The sequence below is a fragment of the Ahaetulla prasina genome, chromosome 5 (genome assembly GCF_028640845.1).
Source record: "Ahaetulla prasina isolate Xishuangbanna chromosome 5, ASM2864084v1, whole genome shotgun sequence".
Lineage (NCBI taxonomy): Eukaryota > Metazoa > Chordata > Lepidosauria > Squamata > Colubridae > Ahaetulla > Ahaetulla prasina.
Window position 1 is genome coordinate 15,375,789 of NC_080543.1, and position 22,700 is coordinate 15,398,488.

At 43.5% G+C, this 22,700-nt stretch overlaps 1 protein-coding gene across 11 annotated transcripts in view; it reads right to left on the reverse strand.

The window, feature by feature from the left end:
- Window positions 1-3,917: 3,917 nt before the first annotated feature.
- The window catches only part of CMTR2 (cap methyltransferase 2), a 154,594-nt gene continuing 135,811 nt past the window's right edge, over window positions 3,918-22,700 (reverse strand). For all 11 annotated transcript variants that reach the window (XR_009155411.1, XR_009155410.1, XR_009155405.1 and 8 more), the window contains 2 exons: window positions 10,340-10,432; window positions 3,918-4,701 (listed from right to left, as the gene is read on the reverse strand). The gene's annotated coding sequence lies outside the window, so the exon portion shown is untranslated. The remainder of the gene's footprint in view (window positions 4,702-10,339; window positions 10,433-22,700) is intronic.

The window sequence follows — 22,700 nt, forward strand, 5'->3', positions numbered from 1 at the left end:
ATTTAGGGGTTGCCTTTTGGATATCTTTAAGGGTTTGGAGCAGGGGTTCTCCGAGGAGCTGAGGGAGATGAAACGCCGAAGAAGACGCCTAGAGAGTGCCTGGAGATCCAGTCGTTCGGAAGCTGACCGGACACTAGTTAGGTCATATAGTAGGACCTACCTAGTGGCATTGAGGGAAGCGAAGCGTCTTTACATTTCCTCCCTCATTGCGTCGGCAGATAACCGCCCGGCCGCCCTGTTTCGGGTGACTCGCTATCTCCTTCAACAGGAGGTGCGGGAGGACCCCTTACAAGGGCGTGCCGAGGAGTTTAGTGGTTATCTATACGATAAAATCGTTCAGCTTCGGGATGAAGGGCGGTATACAAATGTAAATAATAAATAAATAAATAAATGGTTTGGATCAAAATTGGGTTGATCCAGGTGAGAGGTCAGAGACGCGTCTTGTTGAGATTGTTTGGGATGAATTTGACCCTGTGGCTCCTGAGGACATTGACTGGTTGTTGGGGAGGTTGAATGCCACCACATGTTTACTGGACCCGTGTCCTTCCTGGTTGGTACTGGCCATGCAGGAGGTGACACGAGGCTGGCTCCGGGGGATTATAAATGCTTCTTTGCGGGAGGGGGTCTTTCCCGCTGCCTTGAAAGAGGCGGTGGTGAGACCCCTCCTCAAGAAGCCTTCCCTGGACCCAGCTGTTTTAGGAAATTATCATCCGGTCTCCAACCTTCGCTTTGTGGCGAAGGTTGCAGAGAGTGTGGTGGCACGTCAATTACCCCAATACCTGGATGAAACTGTCTATCTAGACCCGTTCCAGTCTGGCTTTCGGCCCGGATACAGTACGGAGACGGCTTTGGTCATGTTGGTTGATGATCTCTGGAGGGACAGGGACAGGGCTTATTCCTCTGCCCTGGTCCTATTAGACCTCTCAGCGGCTTTCAATACCATCGACCATGGTATCCTGCTGCACCAGCTGGGGAGTTTAGGAGTGGGAGGCACCGTTTATCAGTGGTTCTCCTCCTATCTCTCTGACCAGTCGCAGATGGTGTTGGCAGGGGGGCAGAGATCGACCGCGAGGCGCCTCACGTTTGGGGTGCCGCAGGGGTCGATTCTCTCGCCTCTCCTGTTCAACATCTATATGAAGCTGCTGGGTGAGATCATCAGTGGTTTTGGGGTGAGGTACCAACTGTACGCTGATGATATGCAGCTGTACTTTTCCATCCCAGGCCACCCCAACGAAGCTGTCGAAGTACTGTCCCAGTGACTGGAAGCCGTACGGGTCTGGATGGGGAGAAACAGGCTCAAGCTCAATCCCTCCAAGACCGAGTGGCTGTGGATGCCGGCACCCCGGTACAGTCAGCTGCAGCCGCGGCTGACTGTTGGGGGCGAGTCATTGGCCACGATGGAGAGGGTGCACAACTTGGGCGTTCTCCTGGATGGGCGGTTGTTTTTTGAAGATCACTTGACGACCGTCTCCAGGAGAGCTTTTTATCAGGTCTGCCTGATTCGCCAGTTGCGCCCCTTCCTTGACCAGGATGCCCTATGCACGATCACTCATGCTCTTGTTACCTCTTGCTTGGATTAATGCAATGCTCTCTACATGGGGCTCCCCTTGAAGAGCACCCGGAGGATCCAGTTGGTTCAGAATGCAGCTGCGCGGGTGATAGAGGGAGCCGTTCGTGGCTCCCATGTAACACCACTCCTGTGCAGGCTGCACTGGCTACCTGTGGTCTTTTGGGTGCACTTCAAGGTGTTGGTTACTACCTTTAAAGTGCTCCATGGCTTAGGGCCGGGTTACTTACGGGATCGCCTACTGCTACCGATTGCCTCCCACCGACCCATGCACTCTCACAGAGAGGGACTCCTCAGGGTGCCGTCCGCCAAGCAATGTTGGCTGGCGGCCCCCAGGGGAAGGGCCTTCTCTATGGGGGCTCCCATCCTCTGGAATGAACTTCCCCCAGGACTCCGTCAACTGCCTGACCTTCGGACCTTCCGCCGCAAGTTGAAGACATACCTATTTATTCACGCAGGACTGGCATAGAAATTTTTAGTAGTTTTTAATATTTGGATGTAAATTTTATGGGGTTTTTATGGTTTTAAATGGAATTTAATTTTGGCCTTATATTCAATAAGTTTTTTAATTATTGTTTTATTGTGCACATAATTATTGTTTTATTCTGGCTGTGAACCGCCCTGAGTCCTTCGGGAGAAGGGCGGTATAAAAATCTAATAAATAAATAAATAAAATAAAATAAATAAGGGGTGAAATCTAAAAATTTTCCCTACCGGTTCTGTGGGCGTGGCTTAATTGGTGGGCATGGCTTGGTGGTCAGATGACTGGGTGGGCGTGGCCAATAACAATAAATAATAAAAATAATTAACGAAGTATACAAAAAAATAGGTACCAAAAACCAACTTTCACACTTTACACACACATAACACAACACAACACAACACAACACAAATGACTCACACACAATGTAAAAGCAGCTGCACTTCACCCAAAATGGCCCCTGCAACAAGCAGGAATCTCACACTTTCACATTTTACACACACACAACACAACACAACACAACTGACTCACACACACACAAAATGCCACATACAGCTTTGTGAGATTTTGTGTGTTTGTGTAGTTAGAGTGAAACACTACAGGAACACACCAAATCTCAGAAAGCTGCACAAATATTTTATTTATTTTATTTTATTTTATTATTTATTTTATTTTATTTTATTTTATTTTATTTTATTTTATTTTATTTTATTTTATTTATTTTATTTTATTTTATTTTATTTTATTTTATTTTATTTTATTTTATTTTATTTTATTTTATTTTATTTTATTTTATTTATTTTATTTTATTTTATTTTATTTTATTTTATTTTATTTTATTTTATTTTATTTTATTGTGGACTTCAAATCCCAGAGTTCCTCAGCCAGCAAAGCAGGAAGTCAAAGCAAGCTTTTTTTCTTCTTCAGTAGCTGAAGAAAGCATAATGTTGCCAGCCCAAAAGAGCAGTAATTATAGGTAAGTGAGGAGGGGGAATTGGCTGGGCATGGGTGGGGGCTCTTGTAAGTGGGGGCTGTTAAAAAGTGAGTTTAAAAGCCTGTGAGGATCAGGAAACTCCTCTGGGATCGCCAGAGGAAAAAAAGTTTTAAAGTCAGCTCCTCTGACGATCTCAGCTGAAGTTCCCTCATAGCAGCCCAGAACCTCTTAAAATAATTGTTTTAACATGTAGAAAACATGTTTTTAAGGTTCTGGTGATGAGGAACTCAGCTGGGATGGCCAGAGGAGCCTTTTAAAGCCCCCCCCCCTTTTCCTTTTTTCCCCCTTCGGCTGAACAGGTTTTTTTAAAAAAAACTTTAAAAGTGTTCTGATGATCCCCGCGATCATCAGAGGGTTGTTTTTTTTTTACTTTTAAAGATATGTTTTCGGCTGAAGAAAAACTTTTAAAAGTAAGAAAAAGAAAAAAAAAACCTCTGCTGAAGGTGCGGCTCAGCAGAGGCAGGGGGGGAGGGGCCAGGGATTTTTGCTACTGGTCCTCTGAACCAGCAGCTGCCATCGCTACCTAATCGGGTGAGCCGGTGCGAACCGGGAGCATTTCACCCCTGGCTTGGGTATTTATGTTTCATCATGTGGTAAGCCATTGTTTTAGTATGATGGACTCAGGACTTTTCATAAAAGGGCAGACACTTTTAAAAATCAAGATTAATGCTGTCTGAAGTTCCTACTATTTTACTAGAACAAACATATCCAACGTAAACTTAAAAGAGTTATCTTAAATTATTCATTGGTAAAGCCTCATATGGAGAAAGGAACTATTCTGTTTATATTCTGGCTTAATTCTGAGGAAAACATTATCTCCTCTCTTGTCGTTTTCCACCACAGAATGGTTTCCAAAGTAAATCAGGAGGAAACACTTTTATGTAAGACGTGTTCTCTTTATTCCAAAAATAAATACTTTTTTTAATCAAAGATTTTTCAAATGCCATTATATAATTACAACGGAAGGGGGAAAATCCACTTCTTTGGCAGCTGTGAAGCCAACAATACAGGACCTTGACAGGAGCAATGCTGCTGACAAACTCAAAGCTGATTTTATACAAATTTCCAAAAGCAACAGAATCTACATTTTAAGGTGTGAGCAAGAGACCGTTGAGGTCTAAAAAGGCACATTATGCTAGACAATAAAACATACTTTGGGGTCCCTGGAATCAAGTATGTTCTATGTTACCTTCCACCAAAGCAACTGTGGACTGTGAATCAAGTCAGAGAAAGAGGATTCCTTTGTAAAAGGATTATTAATAACAGTGATTAAAAAAGGAGCTCTCGGGGAAGGGGGGACTTTGATTAGTTGTTGGGCCTTGGCATGCCCACCCAAGGGGCAGAGTTCAAAATCCATGTCATTCAGTTGTATTGGGGCGGGTGGCCACGTAAACAAACACCACAATCAAAAGCACCACCACAGCCAAGGTGGGAAGCACAACCGTTGTGACTTGCTGACGGGCTTCGTGCATTGCTTGCTTTCTCTCCTTTTTGTCTTTGGATGTCTCTTTTTTGGGCTTCCCTTTCAGCTGTCTCATTCTCCTTCCTTCCTGGATCTCTCGTCAAGGAAATCCAATCAAAGAGATGTCAAAGGGTCAACCAAGATATGTTTCTTCCGGTCCACCTCGTCTCTTTTGGCGTTGGATTGGGTCCTGTAACCTGGAAGACAGAGAAAAGAAAAATGATAGTCCAGTGAAGGTGGATGGTGTTGGCCTCCAAACATGGCAGCTCAAAGACTTATGGACTTCAACTCCCAGAATTCCCCAGCCAGCGTATCTAACTGAGGAATTCTGGGAGTTGAAGTCCGCAAGTCTTAAAGTGGCCAACTTTGGAGAGTCCTGGTGTTGATGAACAAGGGTGACAGGGTTAATATTGAGAATTACATCCTATGCAGCTGGGAGCTGACCCCCCCAAAAGAGTGGGCCCCAACTTTTTGGGCACCAGGGATTGGTTTCGTCGAGAAAAGTTTTTCCATGGACTGGAGGGGTTGTGGTTTTGCCTGCTGCCTGCATTCTGTGGATGGGGCTTTGTTTTTTGTGCGGCCCGGTTGCTGGCATGCCCCAGCCCGTTGCACAGACCAGGGGTTGGGGACCCCTGCCCTAAAGCTTTTCCAAACGTTGCCAACTTTTTTACCTTTTTTTAATGAGGTAGCTATGCCTTTCTGCGAATAGCCAAGCTAATCCATTTATAAGAATATCTATAATCATTTTTTAAAAAAATGGTGATAATAGTGAGAGAACAGCCCGAATCTCAATAGATTTCAATAAACACAGCCCCCGAGTTTTCATGAGATATTTATTTAGCAAGAACACTGAAATCCCTGAGATTGCAAAATGTTATTTACTCAAACAGACAAGTAGGAGAAATCAATAAAGATACACAAAAGCTGTCCTCATTTCTACAGCCACCTTATCTAGACTTATCCAAGTTGGTAAGTTACTGATGTGCTGGGATTTTAAGTTTCAGATTATGTGTTATACCATGTTTCCCCGAAAATATGACCCTATCTTACATTTTTTTTGAACCCCAAAATAAGCGCTTGGCCTTATATTTGGGGAGGTCTTATTATTTGGGGGCGAGTGGAGCAAGATGGGGCTCCTCTTGCTGTCTTACCTGATTTCCAGCTCTGCGTTTAAATATTTTCAGGGAGGGCTTATTTTCAGGGGGAGGTTTATTTTCGGGGAAACAGGGTATTATGGAGAGAAGAGATACAATATTATTAAAGTAAAATAACCTAGTCCCTGAGATGATGGGTACATATTTCAGATATCTTGAATATTTTCTACTATGCTATACAGGTAGTATCGACTTAAGAACGGTTGCTTAACAACCATTTGAAATTACAATGGACCTCCCCAGAGCTACTTATGACTAGTTTTCAAAGTAATGACAGTCACACTTACATGCCATAGTCACATTTTGGGTGTTTGGCAAGTAGCTCACTTTTATGTATGTTTGAAGCATCCCGCGGTCACGTGACCACAATGTGTGACTTTTTTTGCCAGTTTCCGGCATTTATTTCCATGTCTGGCAAAAAAAAAACAACACAACACCCATGGGGGGGAATGGATTAGCGTTGATGCAAAAAATGTTGTGTAATAGGGCCCATCACATAATGTTTGACCTAGAACCGCAACAACTTATGAGAAGATATTGGTTTATATCTGTAGTCACAGTGCAGACCGATATCTTTACCCCTCAGGCCATGCTTTGAACATAAAATATAAAACCTATGATCACTGTCACAATCATAATGAACGAAAAAACAACATAACATGGAAATTGTGTGTGTGTGTGTGTGTGTGTGTGTGTGTGTGTGTGTGTGTGTGTGTATGTATATGTATAAGATAAAGGTAAAGGTTACCCTCACACATATGTGCTAGTTGTTCCCAACTCTAGGGAGCAGTGCTCATCTCCGTTTCAAAGCCGAAGAGCCAGCGCTGTCCGAAGATGTCTCCATGGTCATGTGGCTGGCATGACTTAATGGCAAAGGCGCACGGAACGCTGTTACCTTCCCACCAGAGGTGGTTCCTATTTTTCTACTTGCATTTTTTACGTGCTTTCGAACTGTTAAATTGGCAGAAGCTGGGACAAGTAACGGGAGCTCACCCCATTACACAGCACTAGGGATTCGAACCGCTGAACTGCCGACCTTTCGATCGACAAGCTCAGCGTCTTACCCACTAAGCCACCGCATCCCTTTACATATATAATACTTATATATATTTGTTATATATATACTTGTTGTTCGTTGTCTAGCTGGCTTCGCCTGAGAAGCTGGAAAACTGATCAAAACAGTCATTTGAGGCTCTTATGCTGGTTAAAAAAAAAGCTAAGTTGAAGATGTGGAACTGACAGCATCTTCTCTTAATGGCCATCACTGTCACAATCATAATGAACGCTAAAACAACATAACATGAAAATTATATAGAATCTACTTTATCCACCCTCAATGGCCCACGATGGCACAAATCCGTGTTGTACCCAGCTCTGCAATTACAGGCCTTTGAATTGAATGCCATTGCCAGGGCTGCAATCACAAAACAGTTTGGACTGGGACAAAGAAGTGGGAGGCCTCAGGAAAGCAGTGAAATGAGTTTAACCTAGTTTAAATCAAATTAATAGCACTTAGCAATAGCACTTAAGACTTATATACTGCTTCACAGGGCTTTACAGCCCTCTGTAAAGTCAGCCTATTGCCCCCAACAATCTGGGTCCTCACTTTAGCCACCTCGGAAGGATGGAGTCAACCTCAAGCTGGCGAGGATTGAACCCCTGGCAGTCAGCAGAATTAGCCTGCAACACTGCATTCTCATCATTGCGCCACCATGGTTCAATGAAATATAGTTCCCATTACACTCTGCTATTTTATTTTTCTGTTGCATTAATTTTTTTTTCTTCAGAAACTTCTGGAAAGATTTTGCGACACATCAACAGACCTGGGCCTATTAATTATAAATCTAATCCAATACCTCTCTTGATATCTCCACTATAATTGCAGTAGAGGTAATCCTCAATTTACGACCACAATTGAGCCCCAATTTTTTTTTTTAATTGAATTTATATCCCACCCTTCTCCAAAGACTCAGGGCGGCTTACATTGTGTGAAGCAATTTTGTTGCGGAGACTGTTATGCAGTGAATTTTACTCCATTTTACGACCTCGCTGGCCACGGTTGTTAAGTGAAACAGGGCAATTGTTAAGTTAGTAACACGGTTGTAAAGTGACTCTGGCTTCTCCATTGACCTTGCTTGTCAGAAGGTCACAAAAGGGGATCCCATGACCCCAGGAGATTGCAACCGTCACAAGTACCTGCTGTTGCTAGGTGCCCAAATTTTGATAATGTGACTATAAGGATGTTGCGACGGTTGCATGTGTGTGGACTGGTCATAAGTCACTTTTTTCAATGCTCTTGCAGCTCTAAGCACTTGCTAAACAAAGTTGTGGGTTACCTCAGTGGTGGGATTCAGCCAGTTCGAGCTGGTTCAGACGAACCGATAGTTACATTGCTGGCTGGCCACACCCCTTCCCGCCCTGCCCCACCCCTTCTCTTCTAGGAGTCCGCCCACGCCCCATTTTGGCTCCCAGGTAAGTGCAGGGGGGCCTCCTAGGCTCAAAATGGGGCGCAAGTCCAAGTGCTGCCTGTCACACACCCCTGGCCACGCCCATCAAGCCACGCCCACAGAACTTGTAGTTAAAAAAAAAATTGAATCCCACCACTGGGTTACCTACACCCAAATCACTTTTCCTGTACTGAAATCAGCAAAGAAATTTTAATTTCTCCGATTGCCTTCTTCTGCCACCGATTGCCTCCCAACGACCCGTGCGCTCCCACAGAGTGGGCCTCCTCAGGGTGCCGTCGACCAAACAATGTAGGTTGGCGACCCCCAGGGGGAGGGCCTTCTCTGTGGCGGCACCAGCCCTGTGGAATGAGCTTCCTCCGGGATTACGACAACTCTCCGACCTCCGGACCTTCAGACGTGAACTGAAGACTTTATTGTTTCAGCGCGCTGGACTAGCCTAAGAATAAAATGTTTTAACTAAATTTTAAGGGTTTTTTAATGTTTTTTATCAATTTTAGTGATTTGGCCATGATAATATCTAGTTTTAATTGGGCTTTTAATGCTTATTTATTATATTGTTTTTAATATGCCTGTAAACTGCCCTGAGTCCTACGGGAGATGGTGCGGTATAAAAGTATGATTAATAAATAAATAAATAAATAAATTGTAAGCCGCTCTGAGTTGCTTTGCAGGGTGAGATGGGCGGCATATACATTTAATAAATAAGATAAACTGAATGTGTTCGGCTCTTTAGCAAGTTATCTTCGTTTTTCCTTCCCTTCCCTTTCCTTTCCTTCAGCAATCTAAAGATTCCTCATTCCCTGGCTTGGAGGGTCAACAATATATTAAATACCTCAGCCTGAAGTAATTTCTGACAGATCCAAGCCACAGTTTTGCTTACTTAAACTAAGCCTCACAAAAGTCAGTGAAACATAACTTGCGAGCAGATGCGTGATGAATGGGGCCTTAAATTACGAACCGAAGTGAAATATCGGAGCGCAATGGGATGACAGAATCACAAGCTGCTGTGGTTTTAATCTGACTTTCTTTCATTTGGAGGCCCCGGGATGAGATTGGCAGCCACAAAGATTTAAGAAAACAAATAATGAGCAAATACAACACAACGTATCACAACTTTTCTGCTACTGTTTGGCTTTTCAAAATAGGCTTTTGGATCTCATTTAAACTTCACTAAATCCAGTGGCTACCAACTCTGGAGTTAAGTAGCAACTAAAACCGTGAACAAGAAATGACCAAATTCCATTCAGCTTTGACCCCATCTAAAGTCTCTACAGAGCTTTAGACAAACGGCTAGTTCTTCTATAATTTTTAGGGTTATTCTACACAGAATTACAGTGGCATTTATTTGTGGTAATTTAAAGACTAAAAAAAAAGCAATATATGTGCCGGTTATTTTGTTTAACCTTAAGTTGTTAAAGACCACAATTATTAATCATGCTTCCAACACAGATCTGAACTGAAAGCTAAATTGTTATGGTTACTACATATAAATTGATTCATATCTATCTGAAAAGCCTTTGAACGGATGCTTAAGTCTCTGTTTTTCTGGCAGCTTGGTTTTCTTGTAAATGAGAGCTGAGCGGCTTGCAGCCTAATCATCTTGACTTTATAATACACACAATCTCACTAAGGATATTAAGAGAAAATAGAAGTTTCTGCAGTCCTGTGATTGCACTTTGGGTGCTCGGCAACCAGCTCATATTTACGACTGTTCGAAGTACCATACCACACGGTCGAGAAGAAAAGCCTGACAAAGTCTCTGCACATTTCCAAATGCACCGATTTCAGGGGTCTCACAGTGCTGAAGTTATTGAATTATGCAGAACTGTAATTCTGCACAATGGCTCAGCGGTTAAAGACGCTGAGTTTGTCAGCTGCAGAGCTGACAGCCAGGTTTGAGACCCGAGTTCCGCCCGACAGGGTGAGCTCCTGTTATGTGCTCAAGCAGTTTGAAATTATGCAAATGTGAGTAGATAAATAGGTGCCACTTCAGTGGGAAGGTAGTAGAATTCCATGCACCTTTGGCGTAGAGATATGCTGGCCACATGACCATGGAAATTGTCTTTGGACAATGTTGGCTCTTTCAGCCAAGAAACGGAGATGAGCATTGTGTCCTAGAGTCGGACATGACTGGACAGAGAAATCTTTCACTTTTCCTTTTTTGCAAAACTATGATCAAATCTCATAAAATATTCCAGGGCTGAGATGCTTACCTTTGGCTGGTGGTTCTCTTTCTATAGTCCTTTTTCTAAAACCTTGCTTTGTCCAAAACACTGGCTCACGCCACCAACAAACAGACATTCATGCTGAAAGAAAATAAATAACTTTATTTTAGAAAGCTGGCCTAGGAACTTCCATTGATAGCTTAATAATATAGAATTCTTTAATTGGCCAAGTGTGATTGGACACACAAAGAATTTGTCTCTGGTGCATAAGCTCTCAGTGTACATACAAGCAATAGGTGATAAATCATGATCATAGTCATCCTAAAAATACATTCATCATAAATTACAAGATACTACACTTAGTGATAGTCATAGGATACTAAATAAGCAATCAACTTATATCATACTTGGATACTAAATAAACTAAATAAACAATATAAATTGTAAGATACAAGCAACAAAATTGTAGTTATAAGGAGATAGGTAATAGGAAAGAGGAGGAGAATAGAATACAGGCTTACCAGATACTTAATAGAACAATTAATTACATAATTATTAATTAATTACAGCCTTACTGATGCTTAATAGAATAATTAATTATAAATCCAAACGGAATTATCAAAAAGTATTTAAACTCTCAAGAATTTGGTCTAGCGGTTAAGGCATCAGGCTAGAAACCAGAAAACTTCTGAGTTCCAATCCTGCCTTGGGCATGAAACCAGCTGGGTAATTTTGGGCCAGTCACTTTCTCTCAGCCCTAAGAAAGTGACAATGGCAAACCACTTTTGAAAAACCTTGCCACGAAAACTGCAGGGACTGTCCAGGCAGTCTCCACGAATCAGACATGACTGAATGGAAGAAAAAAAATATTTAAACCCTATACAGAAATAGAAGAGAGCATCTATAGAGAATTATAAGTAGTAATCCCTGAGTTATGACTGGTCACTTAGCAACTCTTCAAAGTTACAACAGTCCTACCGGGGGCGGGGTGGTGGCTACTTACGACCCGGATTCAAAGTTCTCTTTTTTTAATTTATTTATTGTTTTATCATAAAAGGTGAAATACAAAACAAACAAAACAAAGCAAAAGCGTACATTCCGCACCAGCAACAACAAAAAAGAAAAAGATTGGTGTTCAAAAAGGAGTGAAAAGGGTGACCTAAATGCCAAATAAATTTTAACATTTAACATTCAACGTTCTGATGGCTTCCCCATTCAGTCAGGTGACTGAACTGAAATACTTGGCAACATGGCTGCCTTGACGGGCATCTGCGGGCTGCAATTATAGGCTGAAGCAGCATCCTACAGTTACACAACGATTTATCCTGGTTTTGCTGGTTGCGGCTACTTCTGTTTTTCAGAAAAACCGACTGTCAGGGTTCCAAGTAACACCCCCAATGAAAGAAGACTCCGAGGCTTAAAGTTCCTCAAAGTTCCATTTTATTAGAGATGTCATATTGGCACATCTGGGAAAACCCGAATCTGAAAGCTTCCAGGTTTTCCCCACCCAAAAGAAAGTCTAAGTCCCTGCCCAGCACCCACAAGTCCATCACATAGTCCAATCAAAGCACCATCACAACTGGAGAGGCCTCCCAGTTCCAGCCTTCCAGGTGCAGGGCAAGATGTCCTTGACTTTCTGAGAAAGGAATGTTATTATGACTATATATCACCCTGGCTCCATACAAGCCCCCCTCCCAGTTTCCCATAATAGGAAATGTGGCAGGCCTGAAGGCCCAATGCAAAAGATGGCTTCCAGGCCTGACACTGACCTCATAATAGTGAACTATGGGTTCATTTAGCAATTGCTACAAAAAAAATGTAATAAAATCCGGTTGCCCATATCAAGGATCCATTTCGAAGTTAATATCACCTGTAGCTGGCTAGAATTCCAGCAGAGGCATATTGTATAACAGCATTGTGTTGAAAATCTCATTTATGTTTAGATTTTTTTTTAACCCTAGGCTAACTATTTTGCCCCTAGGCTTCCACAATATTTGCTTCACATCTATCTAGACTATCTTTTTTTAATAACTGCATCCCTGTTATTATAAATTTAATAAAACAAATCTTGTTTCGAACATTGATCTGAACAGCAGCTGACCCGCGATATTAAGTGATGATAGCAAAAGAGATAGTTCTGCAATTATTGGATTTGTCACCTTCATCACCATGAAAATCATGGCTAGATCGAAATACAAGGCTGGAAAGAGCGTTAACCATGGTGCAATATTTTAATGTTGATGATCATCTACATCAGGGGTGTCAAATTCAAGGCCTGGGGGCCAGACCCGTGGGTACGCCCTGGAAACAGCAAAGGATCAGCCCACGATGCTTCTGCCAACGAAAACAGAGCCTGGGAGAGATGCACGCAGCCCTCCTGAGCTCCGTTTTCGCTAGCAGAGGGTTGCAGGAGGCCGTCGCAGCCAAAAACAGAGCTCAGAAGCCAGTTTTCGCACTTGGGCCACTACAGGCGCCCCCAACATGAGTGACGTTCAGCTGGTCATGCCCAATCTTGGCCACACCCACCCCGGCCCCCCAAGATCAAACACAACCCTGATGCGGCCCTCAAAGAAATCGAGTCTGACACCCCTGATCTACATTAACCCTAACAATGGACCATTTTAGATCAGGGGTTAAAGGTCAGTTTGGAAACATCAAGTCTGTAGAGATACGGTTATAATACGTTGTGTCCCTTCCTTGACCGGGATGCCTTATGCACAGTCACTCACGCTCTGGTCACGTCTCGGTTGGATTACTGCAATGCTCTCTACATGGGGCTGCCCTTGAGGTGCACCCGGAGGCTAGTTAGTCCAGAATGCGGCTGCGCGAGTAGTAACGGGAGCCGCTCACAGCTCCCATGTAACATCACTGCTGCATAGTCTGCACTGGCTTCCTGTGGTCTTTCGGGTGCGCTTCAAGATTCTGGTTACCACCTTTAAAGCGCTCCATGGCTTGGGACCCAGGTACTTACGAGATCGCCTGCTGTTTCCCTATGCCTCCCACCGACCCGTACGCTCGCACAGAGAAGGTCTCCTCAGGGTGCCGTCCGCCAAACAGTCTCGGCTGGACGCCCCCAGGAGTAGGGCCTTCTCTGTTGGAGCATCGACGCTCTGGAATGAACTTCCCCCTGGCCTACGTCACGTGCCTCATCTTCGGACCTTCCGTCGTGAGCTAAAAACATATTTATTTATTCAAGCGGGACTGGCATAATGTTTTAATAGTTTTAATCTTAAATTGGGTTTTTATTGGGTTTTTAAAAATCTTTTATAATTTTAAATTTAAACTTTTAATTATCAGCCTTTTGTAATTTGCTAGGTTTTAATTGTTGGTTTTAATTGTATATGTATTGTGTTTTATTGTTGGCTGTACACCGCCCTGAGTCCTTCGGGAGAAGGGCGGTATAAAAATTTAATAAATAAATAAATAAATAAATAAATACAGAACACACCGCTAAAATTAAAAAACAACAATAACTTCCAACCGCACAAAGAAAAAGAAAAAGCAGGAAACTTGTAACACTTTTGTTTTCTCCAAAAATACATTTCTTTTGGGCAAATGGGGGAGGCAGTATTATTATTTCTCTTCTACCTCCAGTTCTGTATTTTCAAGGGTAAAAAGCTTTTAGTTATATGCAAAGCAATTCTGGGGAAATTAGGACGGCGCACAAAATTACTATTCTTGGGACGGCAGATAGGTATTTTTCTTCCTTGCCAAATTACAGGCCTGAATCAAAACTGACCCGCTATTAGCAAAACATTGCTTTTAACGTAAGTGCAGGTTTGAGAGTTTCCATGCTTTCCAATTGCATTTGGAAAAATGAGTTTCATCTCTGCCTCCAGCCGAAATGACAGAAAAGTAAGAAAAAAAGGGACATTCGATCCGATTTTAATAGTTTCCAACATCAGGAGGTGACTTTGTAGGTCTGAGATACCTTCCGCAGGAGGGTGTGAAAGTGAAGGGAGGAAATGCAAAGAGTCCTCGATCACAATGGCAGCCAAAATTCCTGTTGCTAAATGAGACAGTGGTGAAGCTAATTTTGCCCCATTTTTCGGCCTTTCTTGGCACCGTTGTTAAGCAAATCACTGCAGCTGATAAGTTAATAACCCAGCTGTTAAGAATCTGGCTTCTCCCTTGACTTTGCTTGTCAGAAGGTCGCAAAAGAGGATCACATGACCCCGGAATACTGCAACCGTCCTAAACATGAACCAATTGCCAAGCATTCGAATTTTGATCACAGGACCATGGGGATACTTGCAATGATCATAAGCGTGAAAAAGGGTCATACGTTTTCCTCTGGAAACTGGCATGCGCTTCCAGTTTCCAGGGGAAAAAAATTATTATGCCACAATGGTTTGCTCAACTACCACCACAAAAAGTTGCAAAATCAAGTCCGGTCATGTGATGATCCACTTTAGGATCATCGTGACTTAGGACAGTAATTGCCAGGCTCAGTTACGATCTAAATCAAGGACTACCTATAATTATGGAATTTCAAGACTTTCAAAGGAAAGCTGAATTCTCTTCTTATACGAAAGCAAGCTAGATGAGCCGCGGTGGCGCAGTGGTTAGAGTGCCGTACTGCAGGCTACTTCTGCCTGCAATTTGGCAGTTCGAATCTCACCAGGCTCAAGATTGACTCAGCCTTCCATCCCTTCCAAGGTGGGTAAAATGAGGACCCAGATTGTTGGGGACAATAGGCTGACTCTGTAAACCACTTAGAGAGGGCTGTAAAGCGGTATATAAGTCTAAGTTCTATTGCTACTGTGTTTCCCCGAAAATAAGACCCTTATATTTTTTGAACCCCGAAATAAGCGCTTGGCCTTATTTTTGGGGAGGTCTTATTTTTGGGCGCATGGAGCAAGACAGGCTTCTCTTGCCGTCTTACCTGACTTCTAGCTCTGTCTCCCTAACCCTAACCAGAGGAAATGGTAGGGACTGGCTGTGCATGCATTTAAATATTTTCAGGGAGGGCTTATTTTTGAGCAGGGCTTATTTTCAGGGAGTCTTATTTTCAGGGGGTTATTTTAGCTCATGCGCTCAAAAGCCTGATTGGGCTTATTATCAACGGGGGTCTTATTTTCGGGGAAACATATTAGATCAGTGGTCACCAACTGGTGGTCCGTAGACCGCTGGTGGTCCGTGAGAAAATTCTGGTGGTCCCCAGAAAAATTATTTGCATTTTTTATATTGCACTAAATCAGGGGTCCTTAAACTATGGCCCCTGGGACGGATACGTGCAGTGAACCATTTGTGTTGCTGCAGAGAGTCTCCTCCTTCGAGGTCTTTTTGTGAAAGTCGGAGGGGGGCAGAAATTCCAACTCGGGATCTGCTTCAGCCTCCTGGTGTGAGGCTTTGGGCGAAGGCCGGAGGGAAGTGCCACTGGTGGTGAAGAGCCGGACGGCCTTGTTCCAGTGGGACAGCATCATGGCCTGGAGCTGGCTGACCATCTCAGTCCACTGAGCCTCCAGATGCCGGTACCTGGCCTTGCACTCCCACAGGTCTTCCCTCTGCTTGGAAAGCCTATGCTCCTAGTCCTCAGTGAGGTGCTTCTGCTGAGCCTCCTTCTCAGTCAGATCCAATTTGAACTGAGCTGTTTTGCCAACTCTTTTCTCATGGTGACTGCTTAGCTCCAGCAACTGCTTCCTGTTGGGGCCCTAAGGAGCCTGGGCGACCAGGTGAAGAGTGGTGAGTAGAGTCTGGCAAGGTGCCCCTCGACATGAGTGACATTGAGTTGGCCATGCCCACCCAGTCACATGCCCACCTTGCAACACCCGCCCAGCCAGTCATTAGGTAGATCATATTAGTGGTCCGCGAGATTTAAAATTATGAATTTAGTGGTCCCTGAGGTCCAAAAGGTTGGGGACCCCTGTGGTAGATGACCTTAAGTCAGTCATTCTTTCTCAGTCATAGGAAGAAGGAAATGGCAAACCACTTATGAAAAACATTGCCACGAAACCTGCAGGGCCTTCTCCATATAGTAACCAGGAGTCATGATCTACTCAGCCAAAACCTCCTCCTCCTTCTTCTCCTTGCCATTGTTTATCCATTGCAGGATGAAGGCCTCTTCTGCATGTTTCCAACCAATATGTTTCCTCATAATATTGGAGACTAAAAAAATGGTAAATGACACACGCTAATAGACTGCATACTGGGGTACCTACGAGACCTCCTACCTCCTGCCGCCGATAGCCTCCCAACGACCGGTGCGCTCCCACAGAGCGGGCCTCCTCCGGGTGCCGTCGACCAAGCAATGCAGGTTGGCGACCCCCAGGGGGAGGGCCTTCTCTGTGGCAGCACCGGCCCTGTGGAACGAGCTTCCTCCAGGGTTACGGCAACTCCCAGACCTCTGGACCTTCAGGCGTGAACTGAAGACTTTATTATTTCAACGAGCTGGACTAGCCTAAGAATAAAATATTTTAGTTAATTTTAATGGGTTTTAACCGGTTTTTACCGTTTTAGTTATTTGGCGATTGAAATATTTTGTTTTAATTGGGTTTTAAATTGCTTATTTATTATTGTTGTATTTTAATATGCCTGTGAACCGCCCTGAGTCCTACGGGAGATGGTGCAGTATAAAAGTATAAAAATAAATAAAATAATTGCTATACAATTTTTAACTTCTGTGTAGAAGCATAGGTGTCGTATGGTTCCTGAAGAACCTCTACTGTCCACTTTGCAACTTTCTAATAAAAATCCCTTTCTTGGGATGCCAAGAACGAAAAAGAAAAGCAAGCAGGCAGGCAAACAATAAATCCAATATTTTAAAAAAAAAACCAAAAACAGAAAAACAGCATCCATAATGAGATGGCCTCTACATATTTCACAATTACAACTTTCTATCAATTCCTTGGTGGACAGGCAGACTGACTCACAGAAAACATCTTAAAAATACTGTTAAAAAAAACCCCACACACAAACATGTTATCTTATTTATTGTGTGCCATCATAATAGTACTCAGCGGTATCTCACAGCCCAGTTTGTCTATTTACAGGCCAATGTTAAAAGAAACCTCAAAAGAAGCGGGGAGAGCTTGGGAGGACAAAGGCTATGAAGGGAGATGGAAGAAATTCAGAATTTTCAACCGCAAGAAGACTCAGGATACTTTTCAAATACTTGAAAGATTTGTCTCGCAGAGCCTGCAGGTCAAAGCCTGTTCTTTCTTCTCCCAGATTGCAGGACACAGAATAATGGGTTTAAGTCAGTGGTGAAATCCAAATTTTTTTTTACTACCGGTTCTGTGGGGCGTGGCTTGGTGAGCGTGGCTTGGTGGGTGTGGCAGGGGAAGGATACTGCAAAATCTCCATTCCCACCCCACTCCAGGGGAAGGATACCGCAAAATCCCCATTTCCACTCCACTTCAAGGGAAGGATACTGCAAGATCTCCATTCCCACCCCACTCCAGGGAAAGGATACTGCAAGATCTCCATTCCCACCCCATTCCAGAGCAAGGATACTGCAAAATCCCCATTCCCACCCCACTCCAGGGGAAGGATACTGCAAAATCCCCATTCCCTCCCCACTCTGGGGCCAGCCAGAGGTGGTATTTGCCAATTCTCCAAACTACTCAAAATTTCTGCTACCGGTTCTCCAGAACCGGCTGGATTTCAACCCTGGTTTAAGCTATGAGAAGGCAGATGCCAACCAGACGTTATGAAAAAGGGAAACCTTTCTAACATTACGAGGAGCTTGACTGCAGAGCCAATTATTTAGCAAAGTGATGAGGTTCTCTTCCCTGCATGGATTCAAGCAAAGGCTATACAGTGATCGCTCACAGATGCTTTAATCTGGATTTCTGCACTGAGCAAGGGGTTAGATTTAATGGTCCCTTCCAATTCTATGCTTCTATGAAAGAATCTTTGCCACAATTATTAAAGCTAACAACAATATGTTGCGTGAGAACAGGTAGAGAAAGCAAATGGGTCATACAGCGGTTTGTTTTCCTCTTTAAAAAAAAAAAAGGAGGAAGGGGAAGGAAAGTATCCTCCTTACAGAATACAGAATAATAAAGTTGGAAGAGACTTCGGAGATCTTCTAGTCCAACCCCCTGCTCAAGCTGGAGACCCGTTGCCGTTTCGGACAAGTGTCTGTCTAGTCTCTTCTTAAAAAGTCTCCAGTGATGGAGAATCCAAAATTGCAGCGCCCGCCCCCCCCCCCCCCCGGCCCGTTTTTGGGCCCAGGAGGCTGCAGGAAGGCCTGCTAGGCCAAAAACGGGGGCGGGGCGGGGGGGGTTGTGCATGCATGCGTGGGGGAGCGGGGGGAGCACAGGGGGTCGTGCACACATGCGCCAGGGGGGTGCATTGCATTATGCGCACGCTTCCGTCAAACAGTGAGAAAAAGGTTAGCCATCACTGTCATATACCAATGGTACACTGCCATATACCATTACGGGACCGCCTGCTGTTACCTTATGCCTCCCACCGACCTGTACGCTCACACAGAGAGGGTCTTCTCAGGGTGCCGTCCGCCAAGCAATGTCGGCTGGCGGCCCCCAGGGGAAGGGCCCTCTCTGTTGGAGCACCCACCCTTTGGAACGAACTTCCCCCTGGTTTGCGCCAATTACCCGACCTTCGGACCTTTCGCCGTGAGCTGAAAACGCATTTGTTTATTCAAGCGGGACTGGCTTAAATTTTTAATTCTAAACTTTTTAATTCTAAACAATTTTAATCGGGGTTATTATTTATAAATTTTAAGGGTTTTTAAATTTGATTGTTTTAATTTCGGCCATTTATGGATTATGTTTGTTTTAAGTTTTTGTTTTAATTGTACATTGTGTTGTTTTTATACTTTGGCTGTACACCGCCCTGAGTCCTTCGGGAGAAGGGGGGTATAAAAATCTAAATAAATAAATAAATAAATAAATAAATAAATAAATAAATTACAAATCGTAGTGGCATGATTTGGTGATGAATTGCCATCTTCGACAGACGCATGAATTCTGCTTTGTATAGAAAAATTCTACAGGAAAATATCAAATCCCCTGTACGCCAGTTGAAGCTGATTCATAAGCGGAAACTTGCTGCATGGCAATTATCTTCAAATTATATAAATAAGTCTGTAAGCAAAAGTGAACGAAGAAGAATAAATTCAACATTTTGGAATGGGCCAAGTCAAGTCCAGGACAAAATTCAAGAGAAATGTTGTGGCAGGATTCCTAGTTTATGCCAGAAAATTCAAATGTTATTGAGTTGACGTGGTTTGCTATGGAGGCGTGGACCACATACCTACGCGGCAAGATGGAAGACTGTTCAGAAATTTTAAAAAGCATTTGGTTGTAATTATTTCAACTAATAATAAGACAGGTATCTAAGGCAGTGTTTCGCAAGCTACACAGGTAGTTCTCGATTTACGAGCACAACTGAACCCGAACATTTATGCTGCTAAGTGAAACATTTGTTAAGTCAGTTTTGCCCCATTTTGTGACCTTTCTTGCCACAGTTGTTAAGTGAATCGCTCCAGTGGTTAAGTTAGTAAAACGGTTGTTAAGTAAATCTGGCTTCCCCATTGACTTTGCTTGTCGGAAGGTTGCAAAAGGGGAATCACGTGACCCTGGGATACGGCAACCGTAATAATTACGAACCAATTGCCAAGCATCCAATTTTTGATCACATGACCTTGGGGATGTTGCAATGGTTGTTAACTATGAAAAATGGTCATAAGTCACTTTTTTTTCAGTGTCATCGTAACTTTGAACGGTCACTAAATGAACTGTTGCAAGTCAAGAACTACCTATACAGGCATATCATTTGTGAGATTGTTTTGTTTATGAAATAAAGGAACCAAATATTATTCTTCATGCCCTTTCTGTAGGACCCCACAACGAGCTTCATAATATTGTAATATTATCCTACAGATAAGAGCCGCGGTGGTGCAGTGGTTAGAGTGCAGTACTGCAGGCTACTTCTGCTGACTGCCGGCTGCCCGCAATTTGGCAGTTCGAATCTCACCAGGCTCAAGGTTGACTCAGCCTTCCATCCTTCCGAGGTGGGTAAAATGAGGACCCAGATTGTTGGGGGCAATAGGCTGACTCGGTAAACTGCTTAGAGCGGGCTGTAAAAGCACTATGAAGCGGTATAGAAGTCTAAGTGCTATTGCTAAGCTATAATAGGTAATATTCAATATGCAAAATGGAAAAACACCAGAAAGAGAGAAAACAGTTTTTTCAGCAAACTGCATAAAAATGGTTAGTGTGCTTATTTATGGAAATGGCCACTCAAAAAAGAGAGAAAAGGAACACCTTTACAGTTCATGTTTCAGTAATAACACTCAACTCGCTTCCACGGGCATTCAAGCACTTTCACAGTATGTAATGTAACATCTGCGCCAGGAATTTATTGACCTCATTTCCCCAAAGTACAGCACAGTGAAGCACAACACAAAGATCTTCTGAGTACTTCTGAATCAAACCTCGGTTGGCATTAAAATTCCGACACAGGGGGAAAAATTAAAAAGTCTTTCAGGCACCGAACCTGGCAGGATGGCATCCGTATTAGCAATGGATTATTAATTCTTAAAACGACGGAATTGAAAGGCTTCCACCCAAGCGGTGATTAGAGGAACCAAACAAGAGTTTGGTTTAGAGTTTGGGCTAAATTCCAAAAAAGAGATTACCATACTTTTCGGAGTATAAGATGCACTTTCCTTCCCCAAAAAAGTGGATGGAAATATCTGTGCATCTTATACAATGAATGTTGCCAAAACCCCGCCCACCCGCCGCCCCCCATCCTTTGGCCTCTGCCTCCCAGTGATTTACCTCCTTGCAGCAAACAGCCTGTGAGCTTCAGCACAGACTGATTTAGCACAAGCAGCTGATTGGTGGTATCACAGCTACAGTCACCCAATTTTAAGTGTCCCACACAGTGGTGTGTTTCTACTGGTTCACCCCGGTTCAAGCGAGCCACTAGCAGCGACGGTGAGCTGAGAGCGAACCGGTTTGCTCCGACCATCAGCTGGGCCCTCCTGCCCTATACCTACCTATATTCGTTCATTTTTAGCCCAGTTGATAGGCACGACAGAGCGGATTGCCGCGCCTCAGCTGTTGTGAAATGCAAAGCACATGCGCGAAGTGAACCGGTTGTAACACCGGTTGAAACCCACCACTGGTCCCACACCAGCAGTTAATCTTCTGATTAGACAGTGGCACAGATTGTGACCCTTTTTCTTCAAATACTTGTACACCGATCTGATAAGAGATGTCTCCCACATAACTCAATATCCCTAACTGGAATATCCTAAAAATACAGACGCGAGCTGCAAAACATGGACGTTCTTATAGAGGAACTAATAGAGAGTTTACTGTTTCCTTCTCTCCTAACTTGCAAGAGGAAAGAAATTGTGACTTCAGAGTGATTCAGTGTCTGCCCAAGAGCAGTGCCAAGGGCAAAATATTGAACTGGACCTAAAAAGGCTCAGCAGGACTTCAGCAGTAGAACACAACAGAAAGAGAAGACTAGAATGAAATTATTCTTGGTCCTTCCATGGAGGGTAGATTCATATCTCTAGAGGGTCTACATCTTGAATCATTGATTAATATTACCTTCAGCATTTGCAAAGCCCAATGAAATGACACGATCTGAGCAAAAGGCCAAATAATTAGAGTTTATCTTCCAGGTTTTTCATCCATAGGGATTTAAAGTTATTGAGCAGAAATCCTGTGGAGTAAGCTGGATGGTTCGAGCAAATGTCAAAAGCTCAACACAGATCAGGACTGTCATAAGAACATAAGATTGCACCGCCGGCTCATCTAGTCATACATTCTGTTATTACAGCAGCCAACCAACTATGCAAGGAAGCCCAGTAGTCTCCCAGAAGATGGCCTTCAGAAGCAATTCCATCGTGGCCAATACTATATCTACTGCCCAAAACTCCTTTTTCTCCTCTTAAAGCACAATGTGTTTAAAGGTGTTTAAAGATCACGTGAAAGGTTAGCACAGCTTCATATGCTGCACTGGTAGGACCACACTTGGAACACTCATACAGTTTTGGTCACTACGATACAAAAAAGATGTTGAGATGCTACAAAGAGTGCAGAGAAGAGCAACAAAGATGATTAGGGGATTGGAGGCTAATTCGTATGCTGAATGGTTACAAGGAATAGGGTAGGGTAGGGTAGGGTAGAGTAGAGTAGAGTAGAGTAGAGTAGCGTAGCGTAGCGTAGCGTAGCGTAGCGTAGCGTAGAGTAGAGTAGAGTAGAGTAGAGTAGAGTAGAGTAGAGTAGAGCAGAGCAGAATAGAATAGAATAGAATAATAGAGTTGGAAGAGACCTCGGAGGTCTTCTAGTCCAACCCCCTGCTTAGGCAGGAAAACCTATACCACTTCATATAAATGGTTGTCCAATCTCTTCTTAAAAACCTCCAGTGTTGGAGCATTTACAACTTCTGGAGGCAAGCTGTTTCACTGGTTAACTGTTCC